General features: G+C 35.8%; 1 long non-coding RNA gene across 1 annotated transcript in view; it reads right to left on the bottom strand.

Annotated features, from left to right (window-relative positions):
• LOC117078918 overlaps positions 1-23,488 on the bottom strand; it is a 62,428-nt gene that overhangs the window by 23,350 nt on the left and 15,590 nt on the right. The window lies entirely within an intron of this gene.

Below are 23,488 nucleotides of genomic sequence, written 5' to 3'. Positions count from 1 at the left end.
AGTTACTGTGGTTTTTAGTTATAGATCATGTTGGGACAAAGAATAGACTAACTGAAACTTGAAAGGAAAGTTTGGGAAATTAGATATGTTGGAAAATAAAGATTTGAAACACTCTGACATATTCCTGGGAATCTATAAGTCCATGTGCATGCCCAGGGTTGTGTGCATGCTCAAAAGAAAAGAAAGAAAAGAAACCCAAAGCTCTCATCTCTGGCTGACCCCTAAGCTCTCTGCATGTAGGAAGTGAAGTCTAAGGCAGAACTGTCAACTACCTAGCTGAATGTGGAAGGTGTGTCACCACACACACACACACACACACACACACACATACACTCCATCTGCAAAGACTGGAGAATATGAAAAATGTTTTTTTCCAGATGTTTAAGGTAATCTCTGTTCAACTACTAGCTAACCACTAAACTAACAAATAGAGATTTCAGTCACCCCTCACAGCAAATAATAAAGACCTCACCAAGTTATTTCAGAAAATTCAGTAAATAAACATTCAATAACAACTACAACAAGCAACAAAAACAAACCCAAAAGGGTCAGAAATCTGTTTTCCAAAGCTGCCCCTAATAATACTCAAAATGTCCAGTTTTCAAAAAAAAATGAAATATGAGGCATGTAAAGAAATTAAAAAGTATGGCTCATACATAGAAAAAGACAGGGCAGGAGGAAACTGCTACACACAAAAAAAGAAACAAAGAAACTATCTCTGAAGGAGCCCATACACTGGACTTACTAGATAATGACTCTGAATCACATGTTTTAAATATGTTCAAGGAACTAAAGAAAATCATGCCAAAATAACTAAAGGAACCACAAGAAAAATGTATCTTTAAAAAAAGATAGTCAATAAATAGAAATTATAAAAAGGAATCATTAAAATTCTGGAGTTGAAAATCACGATAACTAAAATTGAAAATTTACTAGAGAGACTCTACAGCAAATCCGAGCAGAAAGAAGCATCAGTGGACAATAACTTGGGTCAATTGAGATTATTCAATCTGAGAAACAGAAAAGTAATTTAAAACATTAAAAGAACCTACAAGACCCTATGTGATATTATCAAGTGTGTTAACATATGCATAATGGGATTCCTAGAAGGAGAGGAAAGATAGAAAGGGATGGAAAAATATTTGAAAAAATAATGGTCAAAAAGTTCCTGAATTTGAAAAAGAAAAAGCAATAACCTACACATTCATAGACCTTAATAAACTAAAATAAATCTAAACCAAGATACATTATAATCAAATTGTAGAAAAAATGGACAAAGACAGTATTTTGAAAGTAGTAAGAGAAAAGCAACTTATCACTTAAAAGAGATATTCTATATGATGATAGCTGATTTCTCATCAGAAACCATGGAGGCTAGAAAGCAGCAAAATGATGCACTCAAAATGCTGAAAGGAAAAAAAATCAATAGAAAATTCCATATCTGACAAAACTATCCTTCAAAAATAAAGGAGAAATTAAGCCCTTCCCAGATAAGCAAATACTGTGTTGTTAGTTGTTACCAACTCTTTCCTGCGAGAAATGGTAAACGGAGCTCTTCAGATGAAATGAAAGTATACTAGATGATAACTCAAATCCATATGAAAAAAAGAACACTAGTAAAAGTAACTATATAGGTAAATATGAAATGCAGTATTAATTTATTTTTTGCTTTTAATTTTTAAAAAAGTCTCATTTAAAATAAAACTTTATAAAACAATAATTATAAAGCTAAGTTGATGGGCACAGAATGAATAGAGGCACGATTTGTGAAAAGTACAAAGGGGAGGATGGAAGTATATAGGAGCAAAGATTTTATATATTATTAAAATTTAGTTGGCATTCATTCAAACTAGAATGTTATAAATTAAGATGTTAAGTATCCTCTCCAGGGCAATTATTAAGAAAATAACTGAAAAATACACAGCAAAAGAAGAACAAGAGAATTAAAATTGTACAGTAAAAAAGATTGACTTAACACAAAAGAAGGCAGTAATGGATGAATTGCAGGACACAAAAGATAAGACATATAGAAAAGAATAGCAAAATGGCAAAAGCAAGTGATTCTTTATATCTCATTAAATATAAATAGATTAAACTGTCCAAATTAGAGGCAGAGATGGGCAGAATAGATTTTAAAAATATGATCCAACTTCGTGATGTCTACAAGAAACCCACTGTGGATTCAAGGACACACATAGGTTGAAAATAAAAGGTTGGGAAAAGATATTTTATGCAAATAGTCAAGAGAGCCAGATAGCAAAACTAATATCAGAAAAAAAGATATCTTAAGACAATTATTACGAGACACTAAGAAAGCTTTATTTGATGACAAAAGGGTCAATCCACCAAGATATAACAATTATAAATGTATATGACCTAAAAGTCAAAGCCCAAAATACATGAAGCAAACACTAATAGAGAGACTACTAACGGAAGAAAAGAAGATTCAACAATAACTGTCAGAGATTTCAGTACCTCATTTTCAAAAACAGACAACTAGAAAGAATATCAGAAATATTGTACTTGAATAATACTATAAGCCAACTAGACCTAACAAATATATATAGCACACTCCACCTCAAGATAACAAAATAGACTTCCTTCTCAAGTTCACACGGAACATTTTCTAAGACAGACCATCTGTTATACCACAAACAAGGCTCAATTTATTTAAAAGATTAAAATTATACAAAATATGTTCTGTGACAACAATGGAATGAAATTAGAAATCAATAACAAAGGGAAATTTGGAAAGTTTCCAACTATATGGGAATTAAACAATACATTTCTAAATAAAAGTAGGTCAAGGAAATCATAAGAAAAATTAGAAAATACTTTGAAGTGAATGAAGACAAAAATAAAAAAAAAACCAAAATTACGGAATATCAAAAAAAAGTCCTTCTAATAAATTTTATAGCTATAGAAACATGTCAAACTAATACCCTAATCTAAATATCTTTTTTAAAAAGTAGGAAAAGAGCAAACGAAACCCAAAACAAGAAGAGGAAAATGTAATTGTCCCTCAGGATACACAAGGGATTCATTTCAGGACTTCTGCATATACAAAAATCTGTGCATACTCAAGTTTGGCAGTTGGCCCTGTGTAACCCACATATGCAAAAAGTTAGCCCTTGGAAATGTGTTTTTAATCCTACAAATGCTGTACTTTCAATCTGTGTTGGTTGAGAAAAATCCACATATAATGGGCCTACCCAGTTCAGACCAATGGTTTTCAAGATTCAACTGTAGAAATGATTAGTGAAAAGATGAACAAAATAGATAATAGAAAAACAATGGAGAACATTAAGGAAACCAAAAGTATGTTCTTCAAAAAGATCAACAAACTTTTGGGCAGACTGGCAAAAAAACAAAACAAAACAAAACAAAAAACAAAAATGAGAGAGAGAGAAAGAAGAATTGAATTACTAAAATCAAGAATAAAGTGGTGACATTACCACAGATCTTACTGATATAAAAATGTTTCTAATACTATGGATAACGGTATGTCAACAATTATATAACCTCAATGAAATGGACAAATTCCTAGAAATGCACAATGTACCAAAACTGACTAATGAAGAAATAGAAAATATCAATAGACCTATAACAGGTAAGCAGATTAAATTGGTAAGAAAGAAACCTCTCAACAAAAATCTGAGAATCAGACAGTCTCATTAGTGAATTCTATGAAACAAACAAAGAAGGATTAACACAAATCCTTCTCAAACTCTTTCAAAAGATGGAGGAGGGAATACCCCTAACTTATTCTATAAAGATTAGTATTACACTGGTTATAAAGCCAGACCAAAACCGAACCAAAGCAAAAGCAGGAAAGAAAAAATATCACAAAAAAAGGTAAGAGAAAGAAGGCAAAAAGAGAGAGGGAGAGAAAGAGGAGAAGGAAGAGAAAGGAGGAAGATGAGGAAAAAAACAGAGAAGAAAACTCTAGACCAATATTCTTTATGAATACAGATACAAATACCCTCAACAAAATAGTAGCAAACTGAATCCAGCAGCCTATTAAAATATACACTATATGTGGAATTTATCTCATGAATGAAGTGTGGTTCAACATATGAAAATCAACCAATGCAATAAAAAATATTAATAAAGGTATTTATTATTAATAATAAACTATATTAACAAATAAAGGCATTTATTATTAATAAATAAATTATATTCATAAATAAAGGTAAGTAAGATCTGATAATCTCAATAGATGCAGAAAATGCATTTGGAAAAAATCCAACATTCTCTCATGATAAGAAGTCCTCAGCAAACTAGGAATAGAAGGATATTTTCTCAACATGTTAAGGGCCCCTATGAAAAATCCAACATTAATAATACACTTAACTAGTGAAAGACTAAAACTCTTACCTCCCTAAGATCAAGAAAATGTCTGCTCTTGCCACTTCCTTTCAATATCATACTGAAAATTCTAGCCAAAGCAATTAGGCGGAAGAAATAAATAAAATGCATTTGGACTGGGAATAAAGAAGAAAATGATACTCACAGATAACATGAACTTATGTATAGAAAACCCTAAAGAATTCACAAAAAAAGCATTAGAGTTAATACATGAGTTCAGCAAATTTGCAGAATACAACATCAAAATACAAAAATCAGTTGTATTTCCATTCACTTGCAATGAACAATCTAAAAAAAAATGAAGTTAAGAATTCCATTTACAATAGCATCCCGAAGAATAAAATACCTAGGAATAAACTTAACAAAAGAGGTAAAAGACTTGTACATTGAAAACTACAAAACATTGCTAAAAGAAATTTAAGAAGACACAAATAAGTGTAAAGACATCCTATGTTTTTATACTGGAATACTTAATATTAGGATATTAATACCCTCCAAAGCATTCTACAGATTTAATGTGATTCCTATCAAAATTCCAGGTTCTTTGTTGCTTTAAGAAATGGACATCCTATTCTAAAATTTGTTTGGAATGCAAGAAACCCCATGTAACCAAAACAAACTGAAAAGAGAAAAAGCAGGACTCACTCTGAAATTTCAAAACTTAGTACAAAGCTATAGTAATCAAAACAACGTGATACTGGCAAAAGGATAGATCAGTGGAATAGGATTCAGTGTCTAGAGATAAACCCATACATGTATCTATGGTAAATTGACTTGACAAGATTTCCAAGACCACTCAATGAGGAAAAGGATAGACTCTTCAACAAATGGTGCTGCGACAACAAACCCACATTCAAAAGAATAAATTTGGATCCCTCCTTCATACAATGTATAAAAATTAATTTAATATGGATCAGAGACCTACACTTAAGAGCTTACACTAGAAAACTCTTAGAAGAAAACATAGTATACGTATTTTTGAGGTTGCATTAAGTAATGGTTTCCTAAACATGATTACAAAGAATAAGAAACCAAAAATAGACAAACTTGAATTTCATCAAAATTAAACACTTTTGTGCACCAAAGGTCATTATTTAGAAAGGGAAAATATGGCTGCTTTGTCTATGGAATAGCAATTCTTTTACTTTCTTTAAGTACTTTCTTTACTTACTTTAAGATTTCTTTACTTTCTTAATAAACTTGCCTTCACTTTACTGTATGAATTCACCTCAGATTCTTTCTTGTGTGACAGCCAAGAACACTCTCTTCCTGGCTGGACTGAGACCGCTTTCTGGTAACATCTTTCTGCTGAACCACCAAAGGACTATACTAACATATTTCTGGTGACCACAGAAGGGACAACACTGAGGAAAACCCCAAACCAAAGCCTAATTTTGGGTATGTCGTGGGGTCCAGTAACATCCTTCTGGCATACCACTGAAGGGATGATGCTAAAGAGACCCCCAGTCCAAAGAAAAATTATCTGACTGGGCTGACGGGGTAAGTGGGGTGCATATACCTGGGTAAAGGATGGGATTGGGTTACAGGCCCAACTTAGAGGAGTTAGAGTATCTCCTAACACAGAGTGGGTTAAATGCCCCCTGAGACCAAATTTAGGAAGGTTAGAGTTCTTCCTAAGATTTAGGGTGTTAGAGGTCCCTGTCAGTAAAGTCCCTCTTGGCTAAGAATGGATTTGGCACTGTGAGATGTTAACTGCTATTCTCTTTGGATTAATTTGTCTTGCACTCTTTGCTGATGGGTATGGATGACAGAATTAGGCATGTAGAGGACCATGGGACATGAGGAACTTTTTCTTCCTCAAAAGGGAACACTTAAGAGCTAATAAGACTACTAGAAAAGATCCCTTCCCAACTGGCAAGCAGCCACCTGAACTGGTGATTCAGTGCCACTGTGGTGGGCGGGTCTTTCTCTGACCTCCCTGAGGCTCCTTGCCTTCTCCACCCTGCCACAGGCAATACTTTTCTCCCTTTCTTTTTTCTACCTTTTCTGTTATTCAGGGTGAACATCTTACCCAGAAACCAGAAGGTGAAATTCCTGGTCAGAGGTTGGATTAATGATGAGGAGGCCCAACTTGGGGCAAGTTTGAGCCTTGCCAATTTGATATTGGGTGCTAAGCAGAGTGGCTAATGTCTAGGTTTTGTCACACATGTTTTGCTCTAACCTGAATAGAAAAGGATAATTTTCCTTTGTGTTGTGGCTTGGTCCCCAGGGCTGTAGTGCAGCCAGCTGGGTGACTAGGGCTGCCCAGGGAAAGGGAACCCAGAAGCCTGGCATGCCCACAAAAGGCTAAGAATTTCTTACCAGTCAGACTTCTGGCCCCTCTCGCTCTCTCTGTCTTCTTGCAAATTGGTTGAATAAATGGCAAAAATCACTGTTTATCTCCTCTATAAAGTTTTTATTAACTGGAAAAAGGGTTTTTGAAGCTAATCTTAAATTGTAGTTAATCTGTTGTGCTTTGTGTCTTTCTGTAATGTTCTCTTATAAAGAGGGGTATCTCAGGATTGAACATGGGCCTAAGACCCCATAAGTCCACTGTTCAGGATGGCCCAGCAAACTAGTCATTCACGTCCTTGGGAGCTTGACCTTGTATCCACATGGCAGTACTTTCTCTTGGCCTCTGCCATCACAATGGTCACCCACATTCAGAGTTCAATTCCTGGCTTAGGGAATAAGTCCTTTATCATCTGTCTTTCTGTGTACTTACATGTTGTGTGTGTAACATAAAAGTGCTCTAATTAATTGGCTTAAAATATAAGAGCTTAAATCCAATATTTGTCAGAAAAGTAAAAAGTGTAATGCCTTTTAGTTCACGTGACTTTAGTAAACTCTGGGAAATAAAAATAGTTTTGAAAATTATTGGCAAAATAAAAATATCTTCAAAAATATAAACATTTCATCTAAATTATGCAGGTTAGCTATTAGGTTTGCTTAATCCTTTAAGGTCATAAACTGCTTCTTTGGCTTTTAAAAATTGTTAGCATCAGATTCTAGATAAGGCCTGGGGACATGTGGAATTAGCCATGCCCCCTAGCTATGCGAAGAAGGTTATAAAGAAAAGAGATTTTATATAAGAAAGGATCCTGTATGGTAAATTCTTGTCCTAAAGTAAAACAACTGTTTGTTTAAAAAGAGGAATATTTAGTACAAGTCAGAAAATCCAAGCATGTCATAGATGGTCTGTGTAAGTCAGTAAATAATTCATGAAAGGGAATTTATGCAGGAAATGTTTCACAATGTAAAAGTTAATAGGCCTCCTAAATGTTTCATAAAATGCCACTGTAAAATAACTGTACAACTTGCCTTGCTTTACAGGTAGATAAGGCCTATGATACCTGGAGTTAGCTATAACCCTTAACTACACTGGAAAGAATCAGACTTTATTGGAACTTCTGTCTGGGTCCTAGGAGCCACACCTAGTACATAATTAAAATCTCTTACCAAGGTTTTAACCAAAAGTAAGTCACTAAGAGTTAACAGTGTAACATATAATTGAGACTACTGAAGAAATCATTTCACATACAGAGTATATAAAAACAGTGAAATGTGTTTTTGGTGAAAGATTATAAGGAGGCATGAAAATGGTTTTTTTGTTTGTTTGTTTTGTTTTGTTTTGTTTGCCTAGATCAAAAGGTTAAAGGATTGTTTTAAGTTTGAAAAAAGCTGAAGGTTTAAGCAAGTTATGGCAGGCTTGTGAAAAATTAATTGTAAAAGAAATTCTGTCTGTGAACATGTTGGCTAAAGTAAAAGGGGCATTATTCAGTTTTCTGTAAATTGAACACTGGAATAAAAAAATTGGAATGAAAGCTCTTTAACAAAAACTGTAAAGGGCTTTAAAAGGTTTCTCCAGAATTTGGAAACTATTTGTGAGTCTTAACTTGTGGCAATATAGTTATTTGCATAAGTGCAATTAGAATCTGTTTTCTGGCCAATATGGCGGCTCATGCCTGTAATCCCAGCAGTTTGGCAGGCCAAGGCAGGTGGATCAGCAGGTCAGTAGTTTGAGACCAGGCCAACCAACATGATGAAACCCCATCTCTACTAAAAATACAAAAATTAGCTGGGTGTGGTGGTGCATGCCTGTAATCCCAGCTACTCAGGAGGCTGAGGCAGGAGAATCGCTTGAACCTGGGTGGCGGAGGTTGCAGTGAGCTGAGATCATGCCACTGCACTCCAGCTTGGGTGACAGAGTGAGACTCTGTTCCCCCAACTGGAAAAAAAAAAAAAATCTGTTTTCTTTTGCAACAGGACATAATTGGAGAAACTGCTTATTTTACCAGGGCTATGACTGGAATGATGTGCTTTCCTCTAAGGTATCAAATTTGACTTACAAAGTCAATAAAAGCCCTTTGGGAAAACTGGCCTCATACCTTGTGTACACGGTCCTTGTACAGGGTTCTTGATCTGTGGTAAATAGAGAATGTCACATTCTGACAGGCAAAGGAGCCCCAAGCTATCTTGGGATCTCAAGATGAGAGGAATTTAAGCAACTCATAGATATTTGAGGGTACAAACTGATGTCTCAGCTTTGCTTTTATAAAAAAAGCCTTATCTGAGATTCCTTCTATGGAACAGAGTTCCATCAAAGCCAATTTTAAAAGAGCTTATGTGAAAAATAATGATTCTTACTGTACTTTATACAAATAATTAGGCCAATTATAATAAAGCAAATTGGTCCTACCATGACTTGTTTTTAGTAAAAATGGGAAACTGGAGAGAGAAAAATTATGTTTCAAGAATTATGGTACACTTGTTATTAGATGCTAGTCTCATCAGCTATTTTTAAGTTTTTCTCTGCATTTAGGCTAACCTTTTTCATTCCCGTGAACCAACGAGTGATCTCTGACTGCTGCTCAGAGGAAACAAGAGGAATGGGTAATGTAAAAATTGGGATCAATATCCTAATTCTGGGCACATGTTGGAACCAACTAGCAACCCCAAGTTGGCTTGGTTCCAGCAGTTACCCAGTTCATGGAAAGCCTTCTTACTTAGCTTACTTGGGATAATTTTACTTATTTTGCTTTACTTTTGTGGAATATATTGCTGTCATACTTTGTGTAGGAATGCCGAATAAGCTTACTAAATGTTTTCTTAAATTGAACACTTATTAATCTTCCAGGTGTCACCTTTTGTGGAATTTGTTGTTATGAATGGCTCTCAGTGTACTGAAGTACTGATGTTTTCTGACTGAGCTCCTCTCTCCCCTAAATACAAGAAACCCTAATAGTTAGGCAGGAATATCATCTCACCCAACATGAAGAAGTTACAGAAGATGAATCTTCATCCCTCTATAACCCATAAGATTAAGGATTCCTTACAAAATGGAGGGGGGAGGGGCGGGAAATGTCAGAAGCATCTGAACCAGAGCAGCTCCACCTTGAATAGAGGCTGGGTAAAATAAGGCTGAGACCTACTCAGCTGCATTCCCAGATGGTTAGGCATTTTAAGTCACAGGAAGAAAGAGAAGGTAGGCACAAAATAAAGGTCATAAAGACCTTGCTGATAATACAGGTTGCAGTACAGAAGCCAGCTAAAACATATCAAAACCAAGATGGTGATGAGAGTAACCTCTGGTCGTCCTCACTACTGCATTTCCACTAGTGCCGTGACAGTTTACAAATGCCAAGACAATGTCAGGAAGTTACCCTATGTGGGCTAAAAAGGGGAGACATGAATAATCCACCCCTTGTTTAGCATATAATCAAGAAATAATCACAAAAAGGGACAGCCAGCAGCCCTTTGGGTTGCTCTGTCTATGGAGTAGGGATTCTTTTATTCCTTTACTTTCTTAATAAATTTACATTTACTTTACTGTAAAAAAAAAAAGTAATAATGCAGCCGCCAAAATGGGAAAAATATATCTCAAATTATCCAACTGATAATTTATCAGTCATGTATCTGATAAAAACATTTCTATAATAAAACAAATAAAATAATAAAATTATTTTCAATTTTACAACACCAGTTCAGAAAATATAACTCTAACAACTCAACAAGAGCAGCAAAAAAGAATACATTTCAAAATGGACAAGAGTTGAATAGCCATTTCTTCAAAGAAGCTACACAAATGGACAGTAAGCACATGAAAAGATGCTCAATGGATCTAGTAAGATGGTCATATAGGAACAGCTCTAGTCTGCAGCTCTGAACGAGATCAACACAGAAGGTGGGTGATTTCTGCATTTCCAACTGTTCATCTCATTGGGACTGGTTAGAGAGTGGGTGCAGCCCATGGAAGGCAAGCAGAAGCAGGGAAGGGTTTTGCCTTACCTGGGAAGTGCAAAGGGCTAGAGACCTCCCTCCCCTAGCCAAGGGAAGCTGTGAGGAACTGTGCTATCTGACCCAGATATTATGCTTTTCCTATGGTTTTTGCACCTGGGACAGAGCACCTGGGAACAAGGGTGGCAGTGGGCACAATTTCAATAGACTTAAATGTCCCAGCCTGCCAGCTCTGAAGACAGCAGCAGATCTCCCAGCACAGTGCTCAAGCTCTGTTAAGGGATAGACTGCTTAGCAAGGACAAGCTCTGCTAAGGAGACACCTCCCAGCATGGGTCAACAGACACCTCATACAGGAGAGCTCTGGCAGGCATCAGGTGGGTGCCCCTCTGGGACAAAGTTTCCAGAGGAAAGAGCAGAAAGAAATCTTTGCTATTCTGCAGCCTCCACTAGTGACACCTAGGCAAACAGGGTCTGGAGTGGACCTCTAGCAAACTCCAGCAGACCTACAGAAGAGAGGCCCGACTGTTAGAAGGAAAGCCAGCAAACAGAAAGCAATAACACCAACATGAACAAAAAGGATGCCCACACAAAAGCCCCATCCAAAGGTCATCAGCATCAAAGACCAAAGGTAGATAAATCCACGAAGATGAGGAAACACTAGCATGAAAATGCTGAAAATTCTAAAAACCAGAATGCCTCTCCTCCTCCAAGTGATCGCCACTCTTCTCCAGCAAGGGCAAAAAACTGGAGAATGACTTTGATGAATTGACAGAAGTTTGGGTAATAACAAACTCCTCTCAGCTAAAGGAGCATGTTGTAACCCAATGCAAGGAAGCTAAAAACCTTGATAAAAGGTTACAGGACCTGCTTACTAGAATAACCAGTTTAGAGAAGAACAAAAATGACCTGATAGATCTGAAAAAACAAAGCAAGAGAACTTCATGAAGTATACAGAAGTATCAATAGCAGAATTGATCAAGTGGAAGAAAGGATATCAGAGATACATATCAACTTAATAAAATAAAGTGTGACGACAAGATTAGAAAAAAAATAATGAAAAGGAACAACAAAGCTTCCAAGAAATATGGGACTATGTGAAAAGACCAAACCTATGATTGGTTGGTATACCTGAAAGTGATGGGGAGAATGGAAGCAAGTTGGAAAACACACTTCAACATATTATCCAGGAGAACTTCCCCAACCTAGCAAGATAGGCCAACAATCAAACTCAGAAAATACAGAGAACACCACTTAGATACTCCACGAGAAGAGCAACCCAAAGACACATAATCGTCAGATTCTCCAAGGTTGAAATGAAGGAAAAAATGTTAAGGGCAGCTAGAGAGAAAGGTCAGGTCACCTACAAAGGAAAGCTCATCAGACTAACAGTGGATCTCTCTGTAGAAACTCTACAAGCCAGAAGAGTGTGGGGGCCACAGAAACTCTACAGGCCAGAAGAGTGTGGGGGCCAATATTCAACATTCTTAAAGATAATAATTTTCAACCCAGAACTTCATATCCAGCCAAAGTTGGCTTCATAAGTGAAGGAGAAATAAAATCCTTTCCAGACAAGCAAATGCTGACGGATTTTGGCACCACCAGGCCTGTCTTACAAGAACTCCTGAAGATGCACTAATTATGGAAAAGAAAAACTGGTACCAGCCACTGCAAAAACATATCAAAATATCAGACCAACTACACTATGAAGAAACTACATTAACTAATGTGCAACATAGCCACCTAGCATCATGATGACAGGATCAGATTCACATATAACAATATAAATGTAAATAGGGTAAATGTCCCAATTAAAAGACACAGACAGGCAAACTGGATAGTCAAGACCCATCGGTGTGCTGTATTCAGGAGACCCATCTCATGTGCAAAGACACACATAGGCTCAAAATAAAGGGATGGAGGAATATTTACCAAGCAAATGCACAGTAAAGAAAAGCAGGAGTTGCAATCCTTAGTCTCTGATAAAACAGACTTTAAATCAACAAGATCAAAAAAGACAGGGACATTACATAATGGTAAAGGGGCAATACAACAAAAGAGCTAACTATCCTAAATATATATGCACCCAATACAGGAGCACCTAGATTCATAAAGCAAGTTCTTAGAGACCTACAAAGAGACTTAGATTCCCACACTATAATAATAGTGGGAGACTTTTACATCCCACTGTCAATACTAGAAAAATCAACAAGACAGAAAATTTACAAGGATATTCAGGACTTGAATTCAGCTCTAAACTAAGGGGACCTAATACGCATGTACAGAACTCCCTACTCAAAATCAACAGAATATACATTCTTCTCAGCACCACATAGCACTTATTCTAAAATCAACCACATAATTGGAAGTAAAACACTCCTCAGCAAATGCAAAAGAATGATAATCATAACAAACAGTCTCTCAGACCACAGTTCAATCAAATTAGAACTCAGGATTAAGAAACTCACTCAAAACCACACACCTACATGGAAACTGAACAACCTGCTCTGGAATGACTACTGGGTAAATACGAAATTAAGACAGAAATAAATAAGTTATTTGAAACCAATGAGAACAAAGAGGCAATGTACCAGAATCTCTGAAACACAGCTAAAGTAGTGTTTAGAGGGAAATGTATAGTACTAAATGCCCACTTCATAAAGTGGGAAAGATCTAAAATATATACCTTAACATCACAATTAAAAGAACTAGAGAAGCAAGAGCAAACAAAATCAAAAGCTAGCAGAAGACAGGAAATAACTAAGGTCAGAGCTGAACTAAAGGAGGTAGACACCCCAAAAAAAAAAAAAACCCTTCAAAAAATCAGTGAATCCAGCAGCTGATTGTTTGAAAAGAGTAATAAAATAGGTAGACTGCTAGCCAGACTAACAAAGAAGAAAAGAGAGAAGAATCAAATGGACACAATGCAAAATAATAAAGGGAATATCACCACTGATCCCACAGAAATACAAACTACCATCAGATAATACTATAAATACCTCTAAGCAAATAAACTAGAAAGTCTAGAAGAAATGGATAAATTCCTGGCCACATACACCCTCCCAAGACTAAACCAGGAAGAAGTTAAATCCCTGAACAGACCAATAACAAGTTCTGAAATTGAGGCAGTAATTAATACCAAACAAACAAAACAAAAAGCCCAGGACCAGATGGATTCACAGCCGAATTCTACGAGAGGTACAAAGAGGAGCTGGTACCATTCCTTCTGAAACTAATCCAAACAATAGAAAAAGAGGGACTCCTCCCTAACTCACTGTATGAAGTCAGCATCATCCTGATACCAAAACCTAGCAGAGGCACAACAACAACAAAAATTTCAGGCCAATATCCCTTATGAACATTGGTGCAAAAATCCTTAATAAAATACTGGCAAACCGAATTCAGCAGCACATCAAAAAGGTTATCCACCATGATCAAGTAGGCTTCATCCCTGGTATGCAAGGCTGGGTCAATATACAAAAATTAATAAAGGTAATCCATCATATAAACAGAACCAATAAAAAAATTATCTCAATAGATGCAGAAAAAAGCCTTTGATAAAATTCAACATCCCCTCATGCTAAAAACACTCAAAAACTAGGTATTGACGGAATATATCTCAAAATAATAAGAGCTATTTATGACAGACTCATAGCCAATATCATACTGAATGGGCAAAAGCTGAAAACCAGCACAAGACAAGGATGCTCTCTCTCACCACTCCTATTCAACATAGTATTGGAAGCTCTAGCCAGGGAAATCATGCAAGAGAACGAAATAAAGGGTTTTCAAATAGGAACAGAGGAAGTCAAATTGTCCCTGTTTGCAACTGACATGATTGTATATTTAAAAAACCCCACCGTCTCAGCCCAAAAATTCCTTAAGCTGTTAAGCAACTTCAACAAAGTCTCAGGATACAAAATCAATGTGCAAAAATCACAAGCATTCTTATACACCAATAATAGACCAACAGAGAGCCAAATCATGAGTGAACTCCTATTCACAATTGCTACAAAGAGAATAAAATACCTAGGAATACAACTTACAAGGGAAGTGAAGGACCTCTTCAAGAAGAACTACAAACCTCTGCTCAAGGAAGTAAGAGAGGACACAAACAAATGGAAAAACATTCCATGCTCGTAGATAGGAAGAATCAATATCATGAAAATGGCCATACTGCCCAAAGTAATTTATAGATTCAATGCTATTCCCTTCAAGCTACCACTGACTTTCTTCACAGATTTCGAAAAAACTACTTTAAATTTCATATGGAACCAAAAAAAGAGCCCATATAGCGAAGACAATCCTAAGCAAACAGAACAAAGCTGAAAGCATCATACTACCTGATTTCAAACTATAGTACAAGGCTACAGTAACCAAAACAGCATGGTACTGGTACCAAAACAGAGATATAGACCAATGGAACAGAACAGAAGCCTCAGAAATATCACCACACATCTACAACCATCTGATCTTTGACAAACCTGACAGAAACAAGCAATGGGGAAAGGATTCCCTATTTAATAAATTGTGCTGGTAAAACTGGCTAGCCATGTGCAGAAAACTGAAACTTGACACCATCCTTACACCTCATACAAAAATTAACTCAAGACAGATTAAATACTTAAATATAAAACCTAAAATTATTAAAAACCCTAGGAGAAAACCTAGGCAATACCATTCAAGACATAGGCATGGGCAAAGACTTCATGACTAAAACACCAAAAGCAATGTCAACAAAAGCCAAAATTGACAAAAAGGATCTAATTAAACTAAAGAGCTTCTGCATAGCAAAATAAACTATCATCAGAGTGAACAGGCAACCTACAGAATGGAAGAAAATTTTTGCAGTGTATCTATTTGACAAAAGTCTAATATCCAAAATCTACAAGGAACTTAAACAAATTTACAAGATAAAACCAAACAATCCCATCAAAATGTGTGTGAATGATATGAACAGACACTTCTCAAAAGAAGACTTTTATGTGGCCAACAAAAATATGAAAAAAAGCTCATCATCTCTGGTCAGTAGAGAAATGCAAGTCAAAACTACAATGAGATATCATCTCATGTCAATTAGAATGGCGATCATTAAAAAGTCAAGAAATGGCCAGGAGTGGTGGCTCACGCCCAGCAATTTGAGAGGCTGAGGTGGGTGGATCACGAGGTCAGGAGATGGAGACCATCCTGCATTACACTCTGAAACCCTGTCTCTACTAAAAATACAAAAAATTAGCCTGGCATGGTGGCAGGTGCCTGTAGTCCCAGCTACTCGGGAGGCTGAGGCAGCAGAATGGCGCAAACCCAGGAGGTGGAGCTTTCAGTGAACCGAGATGGCACCACTGCACTCCAGCCTGGGTGACAGAGTGAGACTCATCTCAAAAAAAAAAAAAAAAAGTCAGGAAACAACAGATGCTGGAGAGGATGTGAAGAAATAGGAACGCTTTTACACTGTTGGTGGGAGTGCATATTAGTTCAACCATTGTGGAAGACAGTGTGGTTATTCCTCAAGAATCTAGAAGCAGAAATACCATTTGACCCAGCAATCCCATTACTGGGGATATACCCAAAGGATTATAAATCATTCTACTATAAAGATGCATGCACACGTATGTTTATTGCAGCACTATTTACAATAGCAAAGACTTGGAACCAACCCAAATGCCTATCAAAGATAGACTGGATAAAGAAAATGTGGCACATATACGCCATGGAATACTATACAGTCATAAAAAGAATGAGTTAATGTCCTTTTCAGGGACACAGATGAAGCTGGAAACCATCATTCTCAGCAAACTAACACAGGAAAAGAAAACTAAACACCACATGTTCTCACTCATAAGTGGGAGTTGAACAATGAGAACACATGGACACAGGGAGGGGAACATCACACACTGTGGCCCATCGGGTTTTGGGAGCAAGAGGAGGGAGAGCATTAGGACAAATACCTAATGCATGTGGGGCTAAAAACCTAGATGATGGCTTGATGGGTGCAGCAAACCACCATGGCACATGTATACCTATGTAACCTGCACGTTCTACACATGTATCCCAGAACTTAAATTATAACAATAAAAAAGATGCTCAACAACACTAGTCAAGAACATTAGTCAGCAAAATCGAAATTATAAACACAATGGGATGCCACTTCTTAACTCACTAGGATGGCTATAATTTTTTTAAAATCAGAAAATAACAGGTGTTGACAAAGATGTGAAGAAACTGGAAGCCTCGCACATTGCTGGTAGGAATGTAAAATGTTGAAGCCACCGTAGAAAAACATTTAGTAGTTGCTTAAAAGTTAAACATTGAGTTACTATGCAATTTTACTTCTAGGTATATATCAAGGAGAAATAAAAGGTATGGCCATATAAAATCGTGTAGATGAATGGTCTTATCACAATTATTCATAATAGCCAATTACGCTAAGTGAAAGAAGCCAATCACAGAGTGAAAAAGTCACATGATACCTTTTATATAAAATGCCATAATACTCAATCCATTGAGACAAATAGTAGCTTGTTGACAGGGCCTTGAAAGAAAGGAGACTGGGGTATAACTGCCCAATGAATATGAGGTGTCTTCTGGGGTGATGAAAATATTCTGAAATTAGCTAGTGGTGTTGATTGCACAACATTGCAAATATACAAAAAAAAATCACTGAATTGTACATTTAAAATGATTAAAAGGGTAAATTTATATGAATTTTTTCTCAACAAAAATTTAAATAAAGAAACTATCTCAAATAGTTACAAGTTCTTATTTTTCAGAATTAAAATATATTAAATTAAATAATGAATATATACAAATTTCTATAAGTAAAACAAATAATATAAATATAATTCTTCCCGATTTTATAACACCTAGGATATTTTACTCATTAGAAGTAAAGAAATAGATTGGAAGGTTGTATGAAAATCCCTCTGAGACAGCTGCCTGAAGAGAAAGAAAAAGCGGGTTTGTTGTTTAGTATGAGAACTAGGCTATTTCTTTGAATTGAACAAATGTAAACATTTTTATCTCAAATCATTGGATTCTCAGGAACAATGGACTTTATAGCTTCCAGTTATACTCATTTAAATTCAAATTTGTGGCTAAAATCAAAACTCTTTCAAATTTATGTCTATATCTCCAGCACTGGAGGTAGAGCTCCTCATGTAATTAAATCCTTCATCATTTGGAGCCATTCTAAGAGTGCACTAATTGTACTCACATTAGAAACTTTCAGGCAATAAATCATGAGCTAGGACTCTTCTTTTGTTATAATTACAACTCTGCTTCAAATATGCTTTCTCTCTGGGCACACTAATACCTTCGGTTGTTACAGTACACCAAACTCCTTCCAAACTAAATCATAATGGAATGCATGGTACATCCTTCAAGATGTATTTGTTTTAAAGTGTTTAGGAGAGGCTGGATGAAAAAAAAAGAGCACCAAACCTATTAGAACTGGTAGTGCCTAACACTAACCATTGGTTCATTCATTCATTCACCTGACAAACATTTATTTTGTGATTGCTCATGTTTTAGCTAGCCATTGCTCTTGACAAAGAATTAATGGTTAACATTTCCTGCTTTTAAGGAGACCACAGTATTTGGGGGGACAGAGAAAAAATAGAATTAGTGATAATTTAATGTAGCAAGTACACTTACAGATATATGCCAGAGTGAGAACACAGGAGACATATATTGCATAACCTGGATGATCGGGGGAAGGCGTCCTAGAGGAGTAAAGGCTGTTTCTATAGGTAACACAGGCAACTGGAGGACGAAGAAAAGGGAAAGTAATTCTAGGCACAGGATACAGAATTTAAAAAAACACACAGGCAAGAAATAACATAGAGATCAGGTAAACTGAGAGATGTTTCACATAGAAAGGCCAGATGAAGAAAGGACTTGTCTGCCATACTAAAGGGTTTGGATCTTACTATGTTAATAAAGGAAAGCTACTAAAGATTTTTAAGGCACAGCAAAGTGCAGACTGATTTGTACTTGACATAGTACACTTGTGAAGGGATATGGAATTTCAGGAGATATACTAAAAAAATAGTGGTTTGCATTCTTTTTTATCTCATTGCAAACATCATAAAGACCACAATGCATTGTAAAGACTACAGTGTACCACCATTTGGCAAAGCCATCAATTACTCTGCAATAAATCACGAATATCGATATGGCCAGAGGACAAAGCAGAAAAGAGTTGAGACGAATCTTGGATAAAGCATAAAAGCATAGACTCTTCTTTTTTTCTCTCTCTGAAAACTTCCATCTCACAAATTGAAACAGGGTCTTATTGTCCTGAACAAAATCCCTCCTTTCTCAGAGGAAAACACCATGAAAATTAATGTCCACTAACATCAATGTTTGTTTGAAGTAAAGAGTCTATTATAACTCCATTAGAACAGAATTGCTTGTGGCATCAAATTACTGTGGGAAACCAGTTCATGCTCCGCCTTCCCATACACACATTGCTAAGACCCCATAGAGAATCCATTAGTGGGACCCAGAGTCACACTAGCCTATAATTTTTCTTTGCCTTAGGAAAACAGTAGCCTGTAATTTTTCTTTGCCTGAGGTTTTAAAAGGGCTGTCCTTGGCTGAGTCTCATGTATGCTATTGTAGCCCCAAATCCAACTCATATACCAGTTACTGTCTGTATACTTTCTGAAGAAAAGAAGACTCAATGGAAACAGCCCTTCTGGTTTTGTAGTTTGTCTGTGAGCAAAGACATTCTTTTTATCTGAGCTCTCTTTCTTGATTTTTCATTGTAAGTTTGGTTTTAAGCTTATAAAGAATCTCAATTACAGTCGTCCCTCAGTATCCACAGGGATTGGTTCCAGGACTCTCCAAGTATACCAAAATCCACAGATATCAAATCTCTGAGCTAAAGTGGCATAGTATTTGCATATAACCAACACACATCTTTCTGCATACTTAAATCATCTCTAAATTACTTATAATAACTAATACAATGTAAATGTTATGCAAATAGTTATACTGTATTGTTTACGGAATAATGTCAAGAAAAAAGTTGCACATGTTCAGTACAGATGTAATTTTTTGTCTAAATATTTTTATCTGAGGTTGATTGAATCTACAGATGTGGCACCCAAAGATACAGAGAGCTGACAGAACTTGGGTTTAGTTTAATATTAGATATTTTCTGCCATCAAAACTTTTCATGTTATTTTGTAAGCTTTATACCAATGAGAGAGAAATTTAACCACAGTGTGTTAAAACAGGTTCTATGGTCATTATAGAAAGCCATGTTTAAATGATCATGTTATAATGTTCAAATACATTATACTGAAGTATATAAGTTTGATGTTACTTTAAAAGACAGCATTTATCTATTATATTTATGAACACAAAAGGTTAAAATGATGACTAGAGTAGGTCAAACATGGATTATGTTTACTCAAATACACAATAATTACTTGATTGTTATTAGCGGAGAAAATAGATACACATCGTAGACAAGGAGAGTCTATAAAGGCACACTTTTAGTTCAATAACACTTATTTCCCTAAAATCTAATTTCAAGTTCATGAGTAGAATGTCTGAATGCCATGTTCAAGTTCACAAGTAGTGTAACTGAAATCTCCTCTGGGTTAATTTTTGAAAAGCATTGGACTAATGATAAAGCAGTAATGTCTTCCCAAGTGGAATTTTTGACATATTTTTTGGATACTTTAATTTTCCACAGTGTTCCTTTTTTTCTTCTCTAATGACTCACATTCTTTGAGAGGACACGAGTTTGTTATAAAAAAAGGAGAAAGTATCACAAAATACACTGTTTTGTGTATAGAAGTAGTACTTGTTATGTAAATCAGATTTCACCTCCTGGGACCTTTAAACGTTGGATGACTCCCTCTTTTGACCAATTGGTATTGCCATCCAGGAGGGAAGTCCTGATATATAGTAAGAGGCTCTCATGAAGAATCAGCAAAGAACAGAGGCAATGAATAGCGGCTGTATCCGATTTACCATCTGCCAATGAATAGTTAATAATTGGCAGCATTTGGCATAGCTCATCATGCCATTCTTCTTGAACTACACCTTACTCTTTACCCTAACTCTAGGTTCTCATCCTTTGCTCACTTATTCTCAGCATTCTTTCCTATCTCCATCTCAGATTTCCAATCTGTAAACAACAGGACATCTTAGAACTTGGTTATGGGATCATTTTTCTCTATATACCAACAAAGTCTTCCCATGGTTTTAAATATCATCTTTATGCTAATAACTTTCAGGTTCAAAATCCACTCTTACTTCTCCTTAAATATATCCACTGTTTACTCATACCCAATTCTGTTTTTGACACCAATTCTTAAATGCCTAAAAGACATCTCAAAATTAACTTTGAAAAACTAAACTCTTCATTCTTCTCCCCTTATTCCTGTTTTTCCCTTATTTGCACTGTATCAATAAATAGAATTCCACTCTTCCAACAGTTTAGGCCAAAAGTCTTTAAGTCTTCCTTGTTACCTCCCCGTCTTTCACACCCTGGATTTGATCTATTAACAAATCACATTGGTTTTTACTTCAAAATACTTTGAGAATCTAACAATTTTTCACCAATATCAGCCCCTAGTCCAAGCCAAAATTGGTTTTTGCCTGGATATTGAAGTTATCTGCAATTATCCTTCTTGCTTACCTTACTACTGTCTATTTCTCACAACAACACTCAGATTATCACTTTTCAGCGCAATATTTCCCAGATCATTCCATCTTACTCAGAATAAATTCCAAAGTTTTTATTATTGCTTACAGCTGCCTACATGTTCTGGCCCCCTTTCCTTTCTCTGTACCTATCTCCGACCACCCGATTACACCATGCCCTAGAGCACTGCTGTGTTGTTTTCATGCTGTTTTTTGAATGTGCCAGGTACTCTTCTACTCCAGAGACTTTGCGATTGCTATATCTTCTACCTGGAGAATTATCTATAACTAAATCTATGTATCTATGCATCTGTAAGATAGATAAATATCATTTCATCTCTGCATCGCTTCATTCAAGTTTATGTTCAAATACAACCTTAAAAGAGAGACCTTCCTTAACTACTCTAACTAAATAGCTCACCCCATCCATTCTCTGTCCATATCTCTTTACTTTGATTATTTAACCTATTAGTACTTCAGAGCACTAACATGACAGAGTCTTTTTTGTTTATTGTCTCTCTCCAGCCACCATCATGTATTCCCCTTGGTAACAGAGACTTGCATTCTCTGAGAATCTTCAATGACTAGGGCATGAAATACTAGGTCCTTTAACATTTAAGAGTCAATGAATTTGTTATACTTCAAACTAGGGAATCTGTTCTACTGGCTTCATGTTAAAAAGTAATTTTAAAAGTTTGTCTGTTTTGAAGAAAAAAGCACCAGCTTTCCAAGCTGTCTTTCAATTTCTCAGAAACCTGCTTAAAATATAAATGGTTATATAAGCTTAAAAACAAGCCTGCTACTTTGGCAAAGAGACAAACATGGAATCTCCTGCCATTCATTTGCTGGTGCTGAATTTCATTTCTTCAAACTATTAACTCCTTTCCTGGTAAAATTATTCTCAAAGAATGCCTCTCAGAAAATGTTTACTTCTCTGGTCTATGAATATAGTAATATATACATATTACTACTTGCTTTTGAATAATATTATAATAACTCTTAAATCTTCATTAACTAGCCAGATTATTTAGTAGCACTATTTCAGCTTCAGACTTCTATATATGAAATAAGTATCTTGCTCCTGTGATTTTTAATATCTTATTTGTGTGAGCATTAAGACTTAAAACAGACATTGATTCTCATCCAATGTTATGGTTCTTGAATTAAAAGTTTCAGCACCCACTTGTGCACTTCACTTAAGGCAAATTGTATCACTTATTACAAGTGAATAAGGCAAATACATAGACATGTCCTTGTGGAATATGCATTCTGTGAAATCCCACTTTGACTTGCTTGCAAGAATTTCCCAAATCCATCCAGAAGGTGAAAGGGATAAAAGTATGTGAAGAATCCTATATTATTACACACATGGAAAAAAAGATTCCATAACACATTTGGGATTTTCTGGTATGGAAATTCAAGGAAACTCTCCTAGAAGTCTCCTTCCCCTGGATATTCTTTGTTTGTTACAGATACTCCTCTCACTTGTTGATGACACTTTCCTGGCATTCATCCCCTTGGTAAAATTTTATTCTCTCTTCTTTGTTATGTGTGAGAAAAAGCAAACTTTGACTTCCTTTTCAGGATTCAAATATTATATTACTGTTTGTCAAGTATCCATATTTAGCACCAATTATTCCCCAGGTATGTTTTAATCAAACACAGTATATCTGCTTAGTGTTACCCATCACAAGAAGAATAATACACTTGGGGTTTTCCCCCATATATATATTTCAGAATCAAACTTAATTCATCTTTGGCAAATAGTGAGTGGTATATGATCCAGATATTTTTACAGTACCTACTTCTGACAGTAGAGGAACTAAGAAAATCTTCATATAGAATATTTCCAAATAACAATATCCTTCAGACATTTTTGTTTAGATACCTTTTTCTGGAATGTCTTCGGCATGCCACAGATTTATGTACAATGTACAAACATTAAAACAATATACTTCAATTTCTGCCTTCCTGCCCTTTGTGCTATTCTTGTCAATAATTTTACTTCTATATACATGCGGCCAACAAATATATGAAAAAATGCTTATCATCATTAATCATTAGAGAAATGTAAATCAAAACCACAATGAAATATAATCTAATCCCAGTCAGAATGGCTATTATTAAAAAGTAAAGAAAACAACAGATGCTGGCAAGGTTGCAGTGAAAAGGGAAGACTTATGCACTGCTGGTGGGAATTCATATTTGTTCAGCTGCTGTGA

This window comes from Trachypithecus francoisi, unplaced genomic scaffold (genome assembly GCF_009764315.1).
Source record: "Trachypithecus francoisi isolate TF-2019V2 unplaced genomic scaffold, Tfra_2.0 Lachesis_group7, whole genome shotgun sequence".
NCBI classification, from domain to species: domain Eukaryota; kingdom Metazoa; phylum Chordata; class Mammalia; order Primates; family Cercopithecidae; genus Trachypithecus; species Trachypithecus francoisi.
This window is presented reverse-complemented; position numbering and strand designations above follow the sequence as displayed.